Source organism: Azolla caroliniana, unplaced genomic scaffold, assembly GCF_043228905.1.
Source record: "Azolla caroliniana isolate FFs.n. ecotype wild unplaced genomic scaffold, voAzoCaro1.0.p SCAF_1, whole genome shotgun sequence".
Classification (NCBI taxonomy): Eukaryota; Viridiplantae; Streptophyta; class Polypodiopsida; order Salviniales; family Salviniaceae; genus Azolla; species Azolla caroliniana.
Genome location: NW_028230436.1, coordinates 9705134 through 9722919, shown reverse-complemented (window position 1 = coordinate 9722919; position 17786 = coordinate 9705134).

The following is a 17786-nucleotide window of genomic DNA, read 5'->3' as shown; positions in this document are numbered from 1 at the left end:
AGAATAATGGATATAAACATGAATTCCTCTCAAATTGGCTGAAGAGATGGAGGTCGAAGTTGATGAGGGAGCCAACGAGGCGAAGCAGAGTGCTACGATGGACGAGGAGGGCCAAGTAGGCCAAACGGATCTAAAGGGTGTTCCTTAGGATAAGATGACGATATCGGAGGCAACGGAGGACATCGACGTGGAGAATGAAGAAATGGTGGTACACTCTTACCATGAGAGAACACCACAAGAAGGGACAAAACAAGAAGCATGCAATGTGGTCACTTTAGGACCTAGGGACATGCATGCACATGGAGAAAAGACTACCTTGGGCAGTCTTTGTGATAGGTTTCCTCGCCGCCACCTTCCATCTCTCTAGTCTCACGTCAACACAAGGGCTCGACTGTTGAAGTCTCTGGTATCGGTGTGGAGGGCTCTTCTTCTCCGCCACGTTCGTTGGCATCATGCCAGGTCTCCTCTAGGCTCACTAGCCCTTGTTGCGTCAACCTCCGACTGGGCCGACTCGTCTTCTGCTTGGATCAGTCTCGGCCGATCGCCTCCTTGCATAGTCGGTCATCGGTCTGGTCGACTTGTGGCCAAGTCCGTTTCGGCCGATCGGTCTCCTCTCTAGATCAGTTACCAACTCTCCCGTTCGCACCCGTTGTGGTTTCTTCCTTGGCCACTTCGCCGGCCTCATCCTTCCTTCCACCTCCCATCTCTTCGGTCTCACGTCGGCTCTTGACCCTAACTACAAAAGTCTCCGGTGTAGGTGTGGAGGAACCGTTCTGTCCGTCCTTCTTCGCATCGCCGTTCTTCGGTTTCCCACCGCCACCTTCCATCTCCCTGGTCTCATGTCGGCTCTCGGGCCCAATTGCTAAAGTCTCCGGAACCTATGTGGGGAGACCCCTATGTTCATCCTTTGTCTCGCCGTCATCACAATTCTTTCCATTCCCGCCACGACCTTCCATCTCCTCAGCCTCATGTCGGCTCACGGGCCCAATCGATGAAGTCTCTGAATCCGGTGTGGAGAATGTCTTGTCTCTTGACGGCTTGTCCATAGGCACGTCCATCTGGACATCATTGTCCTTGGCTATCTCTTCCTCTACATCCCCAATCGCGCAAGCTTCGATTGTTCTTGCTTCACTTTCGTTCGATGATTCGAAAAATCGTGTCCGGAAACACCCATCTGCTTCCGAATCGACAATCGTCGTCTCACCGTTCCCGACCTTATCCTCAATCGATCTTTCTCCGCAAGTCGAGAGGGTGGCCTGCTCCACACCCTCTCTCGTGGTACTGTCGTACCATCCTTTTGCCTCCACATAGGCCTTGTCCATTGTGTCCAATAAGCCGACTGACTCTGAATCTCCCGAATCCGACCGCGTGCTGGATCTTTCTTCTTCTTCGATTTTCTCCTTTCGGGCCTCGTATGCTTCTTGAACCAAGGCTTCGACGTTGAACATCATCGATCTGTCCTGCTGCGCGCACACTCCCTATTGTGATGGCATGCCGTCACGTGTCATCCTCATTTGATCGTTCATGGGCCGGGTTGTGGCCGGTAAAGGTCTCGAATGCTCCTTATCCAACCGCCTACACACCCTTTTGACTTCCAACTAGTCTTCGGTGAGGCCATTCGCTCCGTCGTCATCTTCAAGCTTGAGCCCGATGTTCATCCGTTCCTTCCGGTCAATCGACTTTACGAAGAACAGGACTTTATCCACCCCCACCAGTCTTTGTTCCTACTTCGGGAGCCGAGCAAATGGCCGCTCGAACTCCAGTAATTCCTTTGTTGCGCTCCGGTGGGTCTTCATTGACGGTACCCACTGGTCGAAGCGCGCCGGCCCCGTCCTTTTGGCCTCCCTCCGTATGCCTCGAAGAGCGCCTCTTCGAAGGCCTCCCATGAACTATGAGCTTCTCGGAGCTCCTGTACCTTCACATGCATTTGGACAACTACCACTTGACAGAAAAATTCCAGCCTCAATGCCTCATCTACATTTCGCGTCGCCATTCCAGTGTTGTAGGCTTCCAAATAGAATGGAACTTTGTCCTCGTTGAATTGGCCGACTCGACCCACACTCTCGACATCTTATTGCACCACTTCTCGTCTCATCATCACTTGTCCGAACTCCATCACTACCTTTGCCATTATCTCCGCGAAGTCATCGTCTTCCATCTCCATCCTCCCTTGCCACCCTTTCATGTCGGGTTCACCAAAGATGTCGCAATAATCCGCAAGTATGTGTTGAAACGGGACGGGACCACCGGGGTCTCAGACTAGGAAGAGATGACATCGTGAGATCGAGCTTCACGGTACCGGTTACACTGGTTGTGGCACCGACCGGAGCATTTCCGGATACATAATGGACGTAGTCGAACGAAAGAGATAGAAAACACGCATGCAACACTTACACAACACACGCTTCCTATTTACAAAAACCGGAAAGAAAGAAAAACACACATTCGACACTGACACTGACACTGACAGATATAGACAACCCTTTGTATATACTTACATACATAAATAATATAATACAACTCCGACTTCGAGATGGAGCAACAAGACTAGACTACAACGACCTTCTGCCGACAAGTCTCTAGTTGGGGAGCTCTCGGGCTCACCGGGCCGAATGGAGTCCTTGCGTAGAAGATAGTGCAGAACCAGAACCCTCAGATCATGCAAGCTCTAGCTGAACAAAACCCTAACAAAAATGGAACCCCAAATCCTGAGAAACAAAAAAAAACGAACAACAAACTGGGTAACATACTCAAAAATGGGGAACTAGCAAAACTGGGGAACCCCTTTACCAGAGACCCCTCACTCCTTTTATAGCTTAAGGAGGGAGGTACATTATAAATCGGTCAAATATTCCTACTTTTCGAGGAGATATTTGCCTCGATACCAGGAGTACTGATGGGAGAAGTCCATTTAATCCCCCTCACTCTAACACCTCCCCACTACTCTATACGTGTGGATGTAGACCACTATACACATCACACTTATTTTGCTCATTAATTCTATCGGTGGCCTTTTGCACCCTTCACTTTCCCCTTTTATTTCTATATACATTTTGTAGTGTACATGTCCACATGTTGCACATCATCGACTTCACTTGTTCCACCTGGTTTTCTCATTGTCGCCGGAAATCTTCACGTGCGTGTCGGATAGGATGGGACCACGGGGGTCTTGGACTAGGGAGTAAGAGGAGGGAGAGAAGCTTGGGAGTTCAACCGAGAAGGAAGAGAAAGATTAAGATTCAAGAGAATAAGATCTAAACAAGACAAGATACATTATGGAAAGCACCACACCAATTACAACCGTGGCCGTGTAGGCCGAATGTAAACCCTCTTGATGAAACCCTACCCAGATAGGGGAAAAGAAGAAGAAGAAGAAGAAGAAGAAGAAGAAGAAGAAGAAGAAGAAGATGATGATGATGATGAATGAAACCCCTAAAACGAGATCCTAAAACCCAAAATTCCGAAACCTTAATGGCAACCCAAAGAAACCAAAAAAGTGGAAGCCCCTCAAAAATGGCCCCTCACTCCCTTTTAGAGTAGTAAGGGGTGAGGCACATTACATAAAGAAGAGGTCAATCTAGAAACATGGAAGATGTAGATTCAGATACATCATTGGATGATGAGCTTGGTATAGGATCTCTGAAAATCCATGGTATGGAAAGGGCAATGAAGGATGCAAATCAGAAACTGAGAAGATCATATAGAGAGAAAAAGACCGTTGAAAGATTTGGCTATGACACATATATGGCTATGCATTATGCATACATGTCTAAAGTGGTACAAATCCTTGATCCAAACAACTTTGATGAAGCAAAAGTTGAGAAAAAATGGGTGAATGCAATGCAAGAAGAGATTGATGCATTGCCTAAAAACAGAACATGGGATTTAGTGAAGTTACCAAAAGGAAAAAATGCGGTAGGTTGCAAATGGGTCTACAAGACAAAGCATGATTCTAATGGAAATGTTAGTAGACATAAGGCAAGACTTGTTGCAAAGGGATATGCCCAAATGCAAGGAATTGATTACGATGAAACATTTGCACTGGTTGCAAAGATGGCAACCTTGAGAACACTACTTGCTGTGAGTGCAGCCAAAAGATGGGTTCTGCACCATATGGATGTAAAAAATGTTTTTTTACATGGTAACTTAGAAGAAGAAGTGTATATGTGTCAACCACCAGGTTTTGAAGATAGGAAGCATCCTGAATATGTATGTAGGCTGAAAAAGGCTCTCTATGGACTGAAACAAGCACCGAGAGCATGGCACAGGGAACTTTCAGAATCTCTGAAAAAATTTGCTTTCAAAATGTCAAAGGCTGATCCATCATTATATGTAAAGAAGATAAATGATTGCATTGTTGTGATCTTGATATATGTTGATGATCTAATCATTGGAGGTGATTCTATGGAAGAGATAAGTAAGTTGAAGAAAAATCTGGAAATGCAATTTCAGATGAAGGATTTGGGAGATCTGAGATACTTTCTTGGCATTGAGATTATCAGATCTGAGAGTGGTATATATATGTTGCAAAAACAATATGCAACAACTATGTTGAAGAAGTATGGTATGCTTGGATGCAAACCTATTGGTATACCACTAGATAAGAACTGCAAATTGAGGGCTGATTTGGGATCCAAAATAGAAGATGTAAACATGTACAGGTCTATGATGGGCAACCTCATATATTTGACCAAAACAAGACCTGATTTGAGTTATGTTGTTGGATTAGTCAGCTAGTTTATGCAATAGCCAACAAAGCCACATTTGGACTGCATAAGAAGAATTTTGAGGTATGTAAAAGCTACTCAAAATTATGGATTGTTTTATAGGGATGATCTGGACATAAAACTGGAAGGATATACAGATGCTGATTGGGCTGGAAGCCAAACTGACAGAAGATCCACAAGTGGATATATGTTTACATTGGGAAGTGTGGCTATTTCATGGAGTAGCAAGAAACAAACAACTGTTGCATTGTCAAGTACTGAAGCTGAGTATAGAGGAGCTGCAATAGCTACCTGTGAAGAGGTATGGATCAGAAGATTGCTTTCTGATTTGGGAGAATATATAGATGGCGTTGTCACAATTTGGTGTGACAATATGAGCAACATTCAGTTGGCAAAAAACCCAGTGTTCCATGCAATAACAAAGCACATTAAAGTGCATTATCACTTTGTTAGAGAAAAAATGATTGATGGAGAAGTGGATCTGCTGTATGTAAGTACAAATCAGCAAGTGGCTGATATTCTTACGAAGGGATTGAGCATGGAAAAACATACATAGTTTAGAGACATGATGGGAGTTATAACCATCGACATGGTAGCTGAAAAGCATGAAGAAAAGAAGATTGAAGATGACCTCAAGAAAGGATAAGTTGAGCTTGAGGGAGAGTGTTGAGAAGCAAGTTCAACAAAGCTATGCGATGCTTATTCAGAAATAAGCTATAGTAGCAATTAGCTAATTAGCTACTAGTGGACATAAAGGTGAAACAACTATTTAGTTATGCACAACTATTTAGTTATGCACAACTATTTAGCTACTGACAGCTATTTAACTATTGGTAGCTAATTAGCTACATATACAAGTCACTTATGTACTTAGGTAAGTAGTAAGTAGTAAGTAGAAAAGTAGAAGTAGTAAGAGTGAGAGTAGTGCAGAGAGAGTAAGAACAGAAAAACAGAAAACAGACGAGAGCAAGTTGAGCTCTGCGTGTAATGAAGTAGAAGCTTTTTGGACTGTGCAAAGGTAAGTATCCTTCCCCTTCCCCTTCTGTCTTGAGCACTAAATGATCCAGCACATCACGATCCGTTGTGCACACAGAAGAGCCGCAATGCCTTCGTAACAAAGATGACAAGGTAGTTTGCATGAGCTACAAGTTGGAATGTTGGTTGCAACATTAGCTAACAATGATGAGTTGGGCCATCCTTTTTGGATTGCTAAAATTCTAGAAATAATGAAGGATGGACAAGGATACCAAGTTAAGTCCATCATGGTTCATTTGTATCACACCTTTTCCCCTGATGCATTTACTAGAAAGAACTCTTTAGAGAGATGGTGAAGGATGTCGGAAGTAGGAGTAGAAAGCGAAGATGAAAGAATCTACCGAGCATGTCTACTCTCACATTGGATAACTTAGATATATTGGTGTATGACTTCTCGTTAACCAAGGCATGCCATCTTAGGAAGACCACAATTAAGATATTAAAAGAGAAGATCCCAAATGTGGGTCCAAACACGACACTAAGATGAACAAGGAGTATGTCTCATAATCATAGCGAGGTTGGATTGCATTTGGATGAAGATAATGCATTGATTGCAAGTGATGAAGAGGATGAGACCTCACAAAGCTCTTCCACCTCATCAAATGAGTATGAGAATGATGGCATATCTTTGGGAAGTGAATGTTCCGATACATGAATTATGCATATTGTATCTTACTTCAAAATGTCAATTTACAAATATCTATAAATGATGGCCGAGTCCATTTGTAAATTTTGTACATCCTTTTGTAAGTTTGGTGTGTCTATTATTTAGGCATTTTTTGAAAGCCTTAAAGTTTTTGACATTGCTAAAAATCAACATATTTTTGGTCATTTTTAACTACCTTTACGCATGTGGCACCCATTTTTGTGAAATGACGTATTTTATGCCTATTTTGGACATAGAGTTCTTAAAATGTGACACATTACCTGTTTTAAATGACCCGGTGTATTACGTCTGTATGCATGACTTCCAACCACATCTTCCTCCCCATCGGAGACCTGGGACTCAAGGAGGCTTTGTTCTGCTTGTCGGCCAAGCAATCAGTGCATTTGTCAAGATGCACGTTCTTTATATCCGGTATGAGATTTCTTCGGCTGTCAGAACTGTTGTTGGGGGTGGGGGTGAAACCTAGAATGGCTTCACCCCCCTCCCAAGGGGGTTACGATAGTGAGAGAGCTAAAGAGAAAGACAAATTGAAAGTGACACAAAATGAGAGGGGAAAAATGTATATTTCATTACATACCCCATAGGGGGTTTATATATAATACATCTAATGTAACGGTTACATGACCGTTATAAATAAGACTGTTACACATTCTTGTACACATGCACATAATTGTGCATGTGTCCATACACATACTCATCCTCACACACTCATTTACTTTACACATACACATCAACCATATCATTACACATACCCTTATGCCTCCCCGTATATTCTTATGGGTAACACATGGCACGCCTGTGGGACAGTGCATTGCACGGTGAACCCACTAGCCATGGCAACTCTTCTCCACCGGAACTCCATCGGTCGTCTCAACGGTCGGAAATCCCTCGACTGGATCACTGCTCTACGATCGATAACTTCGATTGGAGCTTTGCTTGACTCGAACCTTCTCGTTCGGTCAGCACAAGTCGCGATTGGATCATACACCAATCGGCTAGTTCAATGTGGCATGGGTTGTGAAATCATGTTGTGCATTTGTGTATTCTTCCTTTCATCATGTGAAGTGAGTTTTATATTTTTTATCCTTTGGTCTTTAAAATTTTTACCCTCAAATTTTTTTAAAATTTATTTTCGGCCCTTGTGTTTTCGAAATTCTGCATTCTGCCCTCCAAAATTTGAAATCTCATGTCATGCCCTTGAGCTTTTGAAATTTCATCTTCTCTGCCCTTATACCCTTGAGCTTTTATAATTTTATCTTTTGCCCTCCGGTTCTTACAATTGTGATAATGCTGTTATGTTTTTGAAAATTTTCTCTTTGCCCCTTTCTCTTTTCTCTTTCTTTGATTTTTGAAATTTGTATTCTAGCCTTTCAATTCTAGCGGGCGGCGGCGATGGCAACGATGACGACGATTGTGGCGGCGGCAATTCGCATCTCCATGATGGATATCAGGCCCTCTATCTCGATATTGCTTAGGCCTCATATTGATGAAGTCTTCTCTTTTCAACATCAACAACCAATTTTACATCCTCTATTGTTTTGGCCTCTACTTCAGCTCTCAATTTCACTTGACGCTCACATTCTTCTCGAGCCAAAGCTTCTCCCTTTTTAGCATCCGCTTCTCTTCTAAATTTCCTTTCTTCCACCTGTGAACCTCTGCAATTGAGTGTTGGTATTGTTTGTCTATGCGGCGTGCAAGCTCACTCTTTACTTCCTCTTCTCTTTCAACCCATTGATTTGAACCTGAGTGATGAGTGGATTAACATGGCCATGGCTGGTGTTCCGCCACATCTGATCATGAAGAGCGCTTTGAAAGGGATTGCTTTCTGGATTGGCCAAAAGGATGTTGAAACATAGCTAAAAGTGAAGAAGGCTTAGCATTTGCGACAGAGATACAATGAAATGCAGGCAAAGTTTGTGGAGAAGATGGAGCTTGCTCAAGTAGCTTATCAGAAAGCGATGAGATAAGCTTAGTCTCTTAGGAATGATGTGAACGCGAGTGTTTGCGGAAGCGTAAAACAGAGAACAACACACAGAGAGAGAGAGAGACAGCAGAACGTAATTTCAAAATTATATCAAGACTCTGTATATACACTGTGCTAAGTAGCACTATTTATACAAGTCCTCTTGGGACTAACAGAAGTACCATGTACTTCAATGCTCACACGAGCATCTGACACTTACTACGAGACTATAGCTACCTAGTAGTCTATCCTGTACTAGGCTTCCGATTGGACTGCCGGTTACGGATTGCACCCGGCCTCCACTGCTTGCCGGTTCGGTTGCTCACCGTCATACCAATCCGTCTCGCTTACCGGCTCCGGTTTATTCAGCCGATCCGGCTCCGGTTGAGCTTGCCGCTCAACACTCCCCCTCAAGCTCAACCTGAGGTGGGGTCGTAGTGTCGACCTCTGTGGCAGTCGGTTCTTCCAACCGACTTCTCCTGGCGTCACTCCGCCTTGCTCGCGCTCCTCGTCCGGTCCGGTCCCATTTGCCGCGACCCCTTTGGTTCTGCGCGCCTCGACCCTCTCGGTCGGCATGTCTGCTCAATAGGCCCATCTTAGCACTCACGTTGCTGTGACTCCGGCGCTTGCCGATCCGTCGGTTCTCCCACGATGGCATCGACTTCCGCTGTGTCCGTGTCCCCTTGGACTTCAGTCGATCCGACTCATCCAGATCCATCTGTTGATCCGAGTCAGCTATCTCCGACTCGTTCCAGCTCTTGTCCGAATCGGTACACTCCGAATCGACTTCTGGCTTCAGGCCTCTCACCACATCGGACCACTTCCGAGTCTTGGCCTTCTCCATGCTTCCCTCAGCTTCTTCAGCCGGTGAACCGAAATCGAATTCTTCATTCGACTCTGTATCATGGTCAGTACCGTCGTGATGACCTCCGCACAGCATGCGCTTATCTTCCTGAGTGCACAACTCTTCTTCACAGCCGCTTGCTCCGACCTGTTCGGATGTGTCGACTTCCTTCGTCGACTCGGCTTCCTTCATCTTCTTGTCTCCTCTTCTTCCGGCTCTCCTCTTACCGACGGGTTCAACAGTTTTTTGGCCTTTGCCCGTTTCGGTAGAGACTTTGCCCTTGCTTCTCCCCCTCAAGTGCGGCACGTCGAGATGCTGAATACCAAGCATGTCGGTAAAGTGCTGCAACTTGTCCGATCCGAGTGGCTTGGTGAAGATGTCGGCAACTTGCCGATCCGTATGAACATACCGTAAGTCAACTTCACCGCTTAGGACCCGCTCACGCACGAAGTGGTAGTGCACCTCGATGTGCTTTGTGCGAGCATGGAACACAGGGTTCCTGGCGAGCTGCAGGCTACTCATGTCGGTACCTCGATCCGCAAGTCTCGCAGCAGTCGCCGAAGCCAGATGGCTTCACAAGTGGCAACGGTAGCGGCCCGGTACTCAGCCTCAGTGCTTGACAAAGCCACTGTGGGCTGCTTCTTGTTGCTCCACGCAACGACCGCGCTACCTATTGAGAACATGTATCCGGAAGTGGAGCGGCGATCAGACGCATCGCCGGCCCAGTCAGCATCTGTGTAACCGACAAGCTCTTCGGGTATACCTCGCCGATATAGCAGACCCTGGTCCTTAGTGCCGTTGACATACCGTAATATTCGTTGCGCGCACTGAAGGTGCTCCATGGTCGGCTTCTGCATGAACTGGCTTACCATGCCGATCGGATAGCTGATGTCGGGTCGGGTGATGGTTAAGTAGATCAGGCTTCCGACAGCCTGTCGGAACCGTTTCTCATTGCAGGCCGGTCCGGCGTTGGGACGGAGCTTCTGGTTCCGGTCCAGGGGTGTGGAGACAGGTCGGCAATCCGTCATGCCGAACTTATACAACATATTCAACACGTAATGTCGTTGTGAGAGCAATATGCCGTCGGGGGTCCGGATCACTTCGATCCCAAGAAAATAATGAAGGTCCCCCAGGTCCTTCATTTCGAATGCGTCCGACAACTGGGACTTGACGCGGTTGATTTCGGGAAGACCCGGTCCGGTGATGACTAAATCATCCACATACAAGAGTATACATACCGGACCGTTAGAGCCTTGCCGGATGAACAACGAAGAGTCCGACTTAGAGACAGCAAACCCCAGCTTACGCAACCGGTGCGTGATCTTCGCGTTCCAAGCTCGGGGGGCTTGCTTCAAGCCGTAAAGCGACTTCTTCAGTCGGCATACCGCCGACTTGGTCATCTCCGATTGAAATCCGGGGGGCTGAGTCATAAAGACTTCTTCTTCAAGCTCTCCTTGAAGGAAGACGTTCTTCACATCCATCTGGTGAAGATGCCACCCCCTTGCCGCAACAACCGCCAGTACCACACGAACTGTCGTCATCTTCGCCAGAGGAGCGAAGGTCTCGTCGTAGTCGATTCTGTGGGTTTGCGCATATCCCTTCGCCACTAACCGGGCTTTGTACCGGTTAACAGAACCGTCGGCGTTGTACTTGACCTTGTACACCCACTTGCATCCGATCGGTTTACAGTGACGGGGAGGATCAACTAGGTCCCAAGTTTCGTTGGCATCGAGTGCCCGCATTTCTTCATCCATAGCGGCACGCCAATTTGCGTCCTTTGCGGCTTCTGCGTAGCTCTCCGACTCACGCACTTCTGTCACCTTAGTCATGTACGCATAATGATGCGCCATGTATTCATTGTACCCGTACCGCATGACGGGATCCTTCTGACGGGTTGATCGGCGCAACGCACCGTCACCTGATTTGAGGCCCTTCTTGGCCAGTTCGGTCTTCGTTGCCGAAGTTCCGCCTTTCTCCTTTCCGGAGTCGGATACGCACCGATCCGACTCATCGTTGCCGGTTTCGAATTCCGGCATCTTCCTCTTCCCCTTCTCTTTGCGCGTGAACCGTTTCCTCGGTTCCTTGCGCGGGGAGAACACGGCAAAGTCTCCACCACTTGCCGTCTCTACATCCGACTGGTCCAACCGACTCAGTCGCTCGTTCGGTCCACTCAACCGTAATGATTCCGGACTCTCATCTTGAGTCCCGACTTCATCATCCTTTGCCAGGGCTGATTCAGGCTCACTGGCCTGATCTTCCGACATTGGGTCGGGATCTGAAGTCGGAGTTGGTACGGAGTACCAGGATGCCGATTCATCGAACTCGACATCCCGGCTAACTCGGACTTCCTTCGTCCGGGGGTTATAGCACTTATACCCCTTTTGCTCTTGAGCATAGCCGACTAGGATGCATTTTTCCGATTTTGCATCCAGCTTTCTTCGCTTTTGATCCGGCACATGCACATACGCTATGCTGCCGAATATCCGAAGGTGTCTTAAGTTCGGCTTGCGCCTGAAATACAGCTCATGAGCTGACACCTTGTCACCAATATGGTTTTGTATGTAGACGGCCGTCTGAACCACCTCCGCCCAGTAGAACCGGGGCATGCTCTTTTCCTCCAGCATTGCCCTTGCCGCTTCGACGAGTGTCCGGTTCTTCCTTTCAGCCACACCGTTTTGCTCCGGTGTGTATCTGCAGCTGAACTCTCGTCGAATTCCCTTCGGTTGCAGATAACTAGTGAATTAGCCGGAAAAATATTCCTTTCCGCCATCCGACCGAAGGCATTTGATCTTCCTCTCCGATTCCCGTTCCACCATTTTCTGGAGGCTCCGGAAACAGTCGAAGACTTCGCTCTTCCGCTCAATGAGGTAGATCCAAGTATGTTGAGTACAGTCGTCGATGAAGGAGACGAAGTATCGGCTCCTGCCAAGACTTACACTTTGTGCCGGTCCCCACACATCCGAATGGATGAGATCGAGCTTGTTACGGCTCCGGTTCCTTTCGGTGGGGAATGGAAGCCGATGTTGCTTCCCAAGTTGGCAGGCTTCACAGATTTCGGCTCTCCGGCCGCTGAACTTCGGCAAACCGAAAACGACTTGTTTCGTTTGCAGGTCTTGAAGCCTCCGGTAGTTGACGTGGCCTATCCGCTTGTGCCACAGGTCGATGTCCGACTTGACCTTCTGTCGTTTCGCGAACAGAGCGGTGCCAAAGTCATTGGTGTCGAGGATAAACATCCTCCCGTCTCTGCGCCCTTGCGCAATGACTTCGCCCTCATCCTCAATGAAGCACCCGAGGTGCGTAAACCGCACCTGCATCCCCTGGTCGACAATCTGACCGACGGACACCAGGTTCTTCGTGATTGTCGGAACGTGTAATACGTTCATCAGCTTCCCTTTCTGTCCGACGTGGCTTAGAGGGACTTCTCCGACGTGCACGATTGGGTGAGGAGTGTCGTCTCCGGTTTTGACTACTCCTGGTTGATCCGGTTTCTCCAGAAAGGAGAACCACTCTTTGTGGCTCGTCATGTGGTTCGACGCGCTGGAATCAACATACCACACTTCCTCCGTTTTGGAAGTGGTCTTCTTCATTGAGTTTGCCTTGTGATTCACCACCAAGGCTGGCCCCTTACCGGCCTTTCCGGTTCCGGATCCTCCTGATCCGTTTGTGTAGTGCGAGTTTTGCCGGCCATCCTTACCGGTCTTGCCGGATCCGGATTTGTCTGAATCGGCACGCTTTCTCCAGCACTCGCTTTCCTTGTGGCCTTTTTTGCCACAGTACCAGCATTCCGTAGCAGATTTATCTTGCCGGCCTCCGGCACCGCCTTGACTCCCCCTGCTTGTGGAAGTCCCGGAACTGCTGTCAGCACGTTCATAGTGCCTCCGTTCCTGCTCTTGCCGGCCGCCTCCATTGCGTGCCGACCCACCTCTTCCACCACGCCCACGGAACCGATCCATTCCCGTGTACAACATTCGGCTGTCCGGGGATGCACTGGTAGATGCACCGGCGTGGTTCTCCTCTACAAGGAGCATCGACTGTAAGTTGAAGAATGAGGGGGTATTCTCCCTTGTACACACCGCAGTCCGGAACACTCCGAACTTGGACGCCAGGCCTCCGAGACATACCTGCACCATCTCGTCTTCCTCTACGGTAACATTGATAGAGGCGAGCGAGTCGCAGATCTCCTTTATCCGGCCCGTGTAGTCTGCCACGGACATGTTCTTCTGGCGAACATTGCTCAACTCCTGTCTGAGTTGCAGCTTCCAAGTAGTGGTGCTTGCGGCGAAAACCTTTTTCAGGTTCCCCCAAGCATCCTTCGGTGTCTTGGCGTCACGGATGTGGCTGAGCAGCTGATCGCCGACACTGGACGCGAAGCAGTACATCACCCTGCTTGCCGCTTGTTCCCATATTGGGAAGTCCTTGTGTGCCGTGTCTGGCGCCGCATCATTAGCTCCTTCGACATAATTCCAATACCCGTGTCCAAGCAGGTACTGGTGCATCTTGTAAGACCAGGATGCGTAGTTGCTCCTGTCGAGCTTCTCCACCGGGAGCGACGTAGCCATGCCTCTATCCATGTCTTCTACTGTGTCTGTTTTCGACCTGTTAGGGTTTTCTTCTCAAGAGTAAATGTCTGTAGCAGAGGTTCTCAACCCTCGCGCTCTGATACCATGTGAACGTGAGTGTTTGCGGAAGCGTAAAACAGAGAACAACAGAGAGAGAGAGAGAGAGAGAGAGAGAGAGAGAGAGAGAGAGAGAGAGAGAGAGAGAGCAGAACGTAATTTCAAAATTATATCAAGACTCTGTATATACACTGTGCTAAGTAGCACTATTTATACAAGTCCTCTTGGGACTGACAGAAGTACCATGTACTTCAATGCTCACACGAGCATCTGACACTTACTACGAGACTATAGCTACCTAGTAGTCTATCCTGTACTAGGCTTCCGATTGGACTACCGGTTACGGATTGCACCCGGCCTCCACTGCTTGCCGGTTCGGTTGCTCACCGTCATACCGATTCGTTTCGCCTGATCCGTCTCGCTTACCGGCTCCGGCTTATTCAGCCGATCCGGCTCCGGTTGAGCTTGCCGCTCAACAAATGAATATGATAAATTGAAGCAGTCCACAATTCAACAATCTTGTAGAGATCCATTTCCAATACAGAACGGAGTACGGCTAGTGTTTTCTGAGCCTTCAGGATTTGAAGATTTATCTGCACACCATCATGGTCCTGGTGCTTCATCTGCTATTGCTCCAGTGACTCTTGATTTCTAGCTTGCAATGAGACCTTGAGCTCTTCATGACCACAATAACCTTCTGAACAGTAGGATGTACTAGAACAAACTTCAACCATGAAGTCAACCAAATTGTTTACAACTACTTGGGGTCAATCCAATGCTCTCCAAACTTGCTTCTTTCACCTATGAAGAGACCATCCTCTAGCTTGGGAACAGAATATACTGTAGAAAGTAGCGTGCGGAAGCAAGTATGAAGACAGAACAGAAGGAAGAACACTCAAGTTTAATGGAGAGCTTGAGCTTACGCAATATACGCGGGAGAGACAGAGAGAGTGAGAGAGAGAAAACACAAGAACTATATTCAACAAAAACTCGATTCACTACTCTATATACAAATGTGTGTTCAATGAACACTTTTATACAAGTCCTCGAAGGACTGACCGAAGTACTGACCGTACTTCAATGCTCTTTAAGAGCTCCTACACTAACTCCCAAATATATTCCTCACGGAATATCTTTCCTAACGGCCTCCCGGTTTACGCACTCGGCCTAACCGATCGGTACCAACCGATCCGGTCCTCGGCTTCTTCAGCCGATCCGGCCGATGTTGAGGTTGTCTCTCAACACTCCCCCTCAAGCTCAACTTGAGGCTCTTCGGGATCTTCACAGCTCCGGTTCCTCCTAGCTTCACGCCTCGCTCGTGCTCCTCGACCTGTTCGACTCCGCGCGCTTCGACCATTCCGGTCGGCTTGTCTACTCATGCGGCCCTTATCAGCTCTTCTGTTGTTGCGGTGTTGACGCTTCTCCTGCTACCTTTTCTTCTGCTTGGGCCTCTGTTGATTCAGTGTATCTGAATCAAACATCCGAACCAACTCGGCTACCTCCGATCGGTTTTCGCTCTCGTCCGAGTTGGCTGTCTCCAACTCGTCTTCGGTCTTCTCGCCCTCGATGGCGTCATCTTCCCCATGCGTGGTTGGCTTTGGCTCTCTCCTTCGGCTGGTCCCCTTCTGTCTGCTTTCGGACTTTTCCGCGGGTCCGCCCTCGGCTTCTTCAGCCGATCCGAAGTCAAACTCGTCAACCGAGTCAACACCCGAGTCAACCGACTCGGTGTCGCGGTCTCCGCTCCTTTCTTGCTGCTTTGCTTGGTCGTTCGGGACTGTTCTCCCCCTCAAGTTCGGCAGGTCAAGGTGATGCAATCCGAGCGCACCTGAGAATTGCCACAACTTGTCTAGACCAAGAGGCTTGGTGAAGATGTCGGCAGCTTGCCGATCCATCGGAACGTACTGAAGTTCGACTTCACCGGAAAGGACACGCTCACGGACGAAATGGTAGTGCACCTCAATGTGCTTGGTCCGTGTGTGGAAGACGGGGTTTTTCGCGAGCTGGATGCTGCTGAGGTTGTCGCAGTAGATCGTCGTTGGATCAGACACCTCCACCTCCAGATCCTTAAGTAGCTGCTTCAACCATATGGCTTCGCATGTCGCGACAACCGCTCCTCGGTACTCAGCTTCGGTGCTCGACAGTGCAACTGTCGGCTGCTTCTTACTGCTCCACGTGATCACGGCACTCCCGAGGGAGAATGTGTATCCAGACGTGGATCGGCGATTGGCGGCGTTGCCAGCCTAATCAACATCTGTGTAGCTGACTAACTGCGTGGCTGCCCTGGTCCGATATAGCAGTCCGCGGTCCTTAGTGCCGCTTACGTACCACAGTACGCTGTCGTGAAGAATTTCGGCCAGAGGCGGAAACCGGGAAACATTGGCTACATTGGCGGGGTGCAGCGTGTGTACGCACCCATGTACATTTAGTGTGAATATCGAGGGCGCCTTTATGGCGCCGAAGAGTAGTCAAGTCGGGGCAAACGATCCCATGTAAGGCGGGATTTGTCCCACATTGTAACGCATCCCTTTCCTTGTTCTATAAAAGGAAGGGAACACCCTTTGTGAAGGGGTTGCCCATTTTGCATTAGAGGGTATACCGTTAGGTTTAGAGTTAGCTTCTTCTTCTTCTTCCCCTTCGTGTTCGCTTAGGGTTTGCTGCAGCTCATCTCTTGTGCAAGACCCCGCTCGGTGCGACGAGCCTGAGAGCTCCCCGACGGCGACTTGACAGCAGACGACTGTTGTAAGCTATCTTGGTCCGGCTCGAAGCCGGGAATGTATTCTTCTTCTTCTTCTATATATATATATACGTTCGCGTCTGTCTGTGTATGTTCGCGTCTCGGTTGGTGTCGGGTGCTTCCCCTTTCCTACGTTTCCTGTACATAAGGGCGTGAATCGGGTCGGCATGTGTGTGTGCGCGCGTGTGTGTGCGTGAGTCGGTGTTAAGCGCGCGCTCCCTCTCTCTCTCTCTCCCTTCGGTCGCTTCTGGTGTTCTTCTAGGATTCCCCGGAAACGGTGAAGCACGACTTCCTACGCTCCGTCACTCCCTGGTCCAAGACCCCCGTGGTCTTGCCTTTCTCCACGCACGCGCATAACAACGCGACATATTTGGTGAACCCGACGTGAAAGGCGGCAAGGGAGGATGGAGTTGGAAGACGACGACCTAGCAGAGATGGTGGCCGAAGTGGTGTTGGAGTCGGCACGAGTGGTGATGAGGCGAGAAGCAGCGCAACAAGCGGTTGAGCGAGTGGTCGAAAGAGTCGGCCGTTTCAACAGGGACAAAGTCCCATCTTACTTGGAAGCCTACAACGCGGAAATGGAGGAGCGTGGCGTAGACGAGGCGTTGAGGCTGGAGTTCTTCTGCTGGGTCGTAGCTGTCCGGATGCATTCGGAAGTAAAGGAGCTCTGTGAGGCTCATAGTTCGTGGGAGGCCTTGGAAGAGGCGCTCCTAAAGGCATACGGAGGACGGCGGAAGAGCCGGGGATGGCACGACTTCGACCAGTGGGTAGCATCGGCAAAGACCCACCAGGGCGCGACGAAGGCGTTCCGAGAGTTCGAGCGACGGCTTGCCCGGCTCCCAAAGCGGGAACAAGGTTTGGTGGGGGCGGACAAAGTCCTTTTGTTCGTCAGGTCGATCGACCGAGTGGAACGGGAAGCCATCGGGATTGAGCTCGATGACGATGACGGAGCAAATGGGCTTACGGAGGACTGGTCGAAGGTCGGAAGGGTGTGCCAATGGCTAGACAACGAGCGAGCCGAGAAGGCTAAGAGGAAGGTACGCGACGGCGTGCCATCACAGCGGGAAGAGGCTGAACGGTAGAGAGAGTCGGCAAGGGTCGGCGTTGGGGCCAGGATTGCGGAGGCGTATGCAGCTCTCGAGGCGATGCTCGAGGAAGAGGAAAGACGGAGGCCGCAAGCTGAGACTGAGAAGACGTACT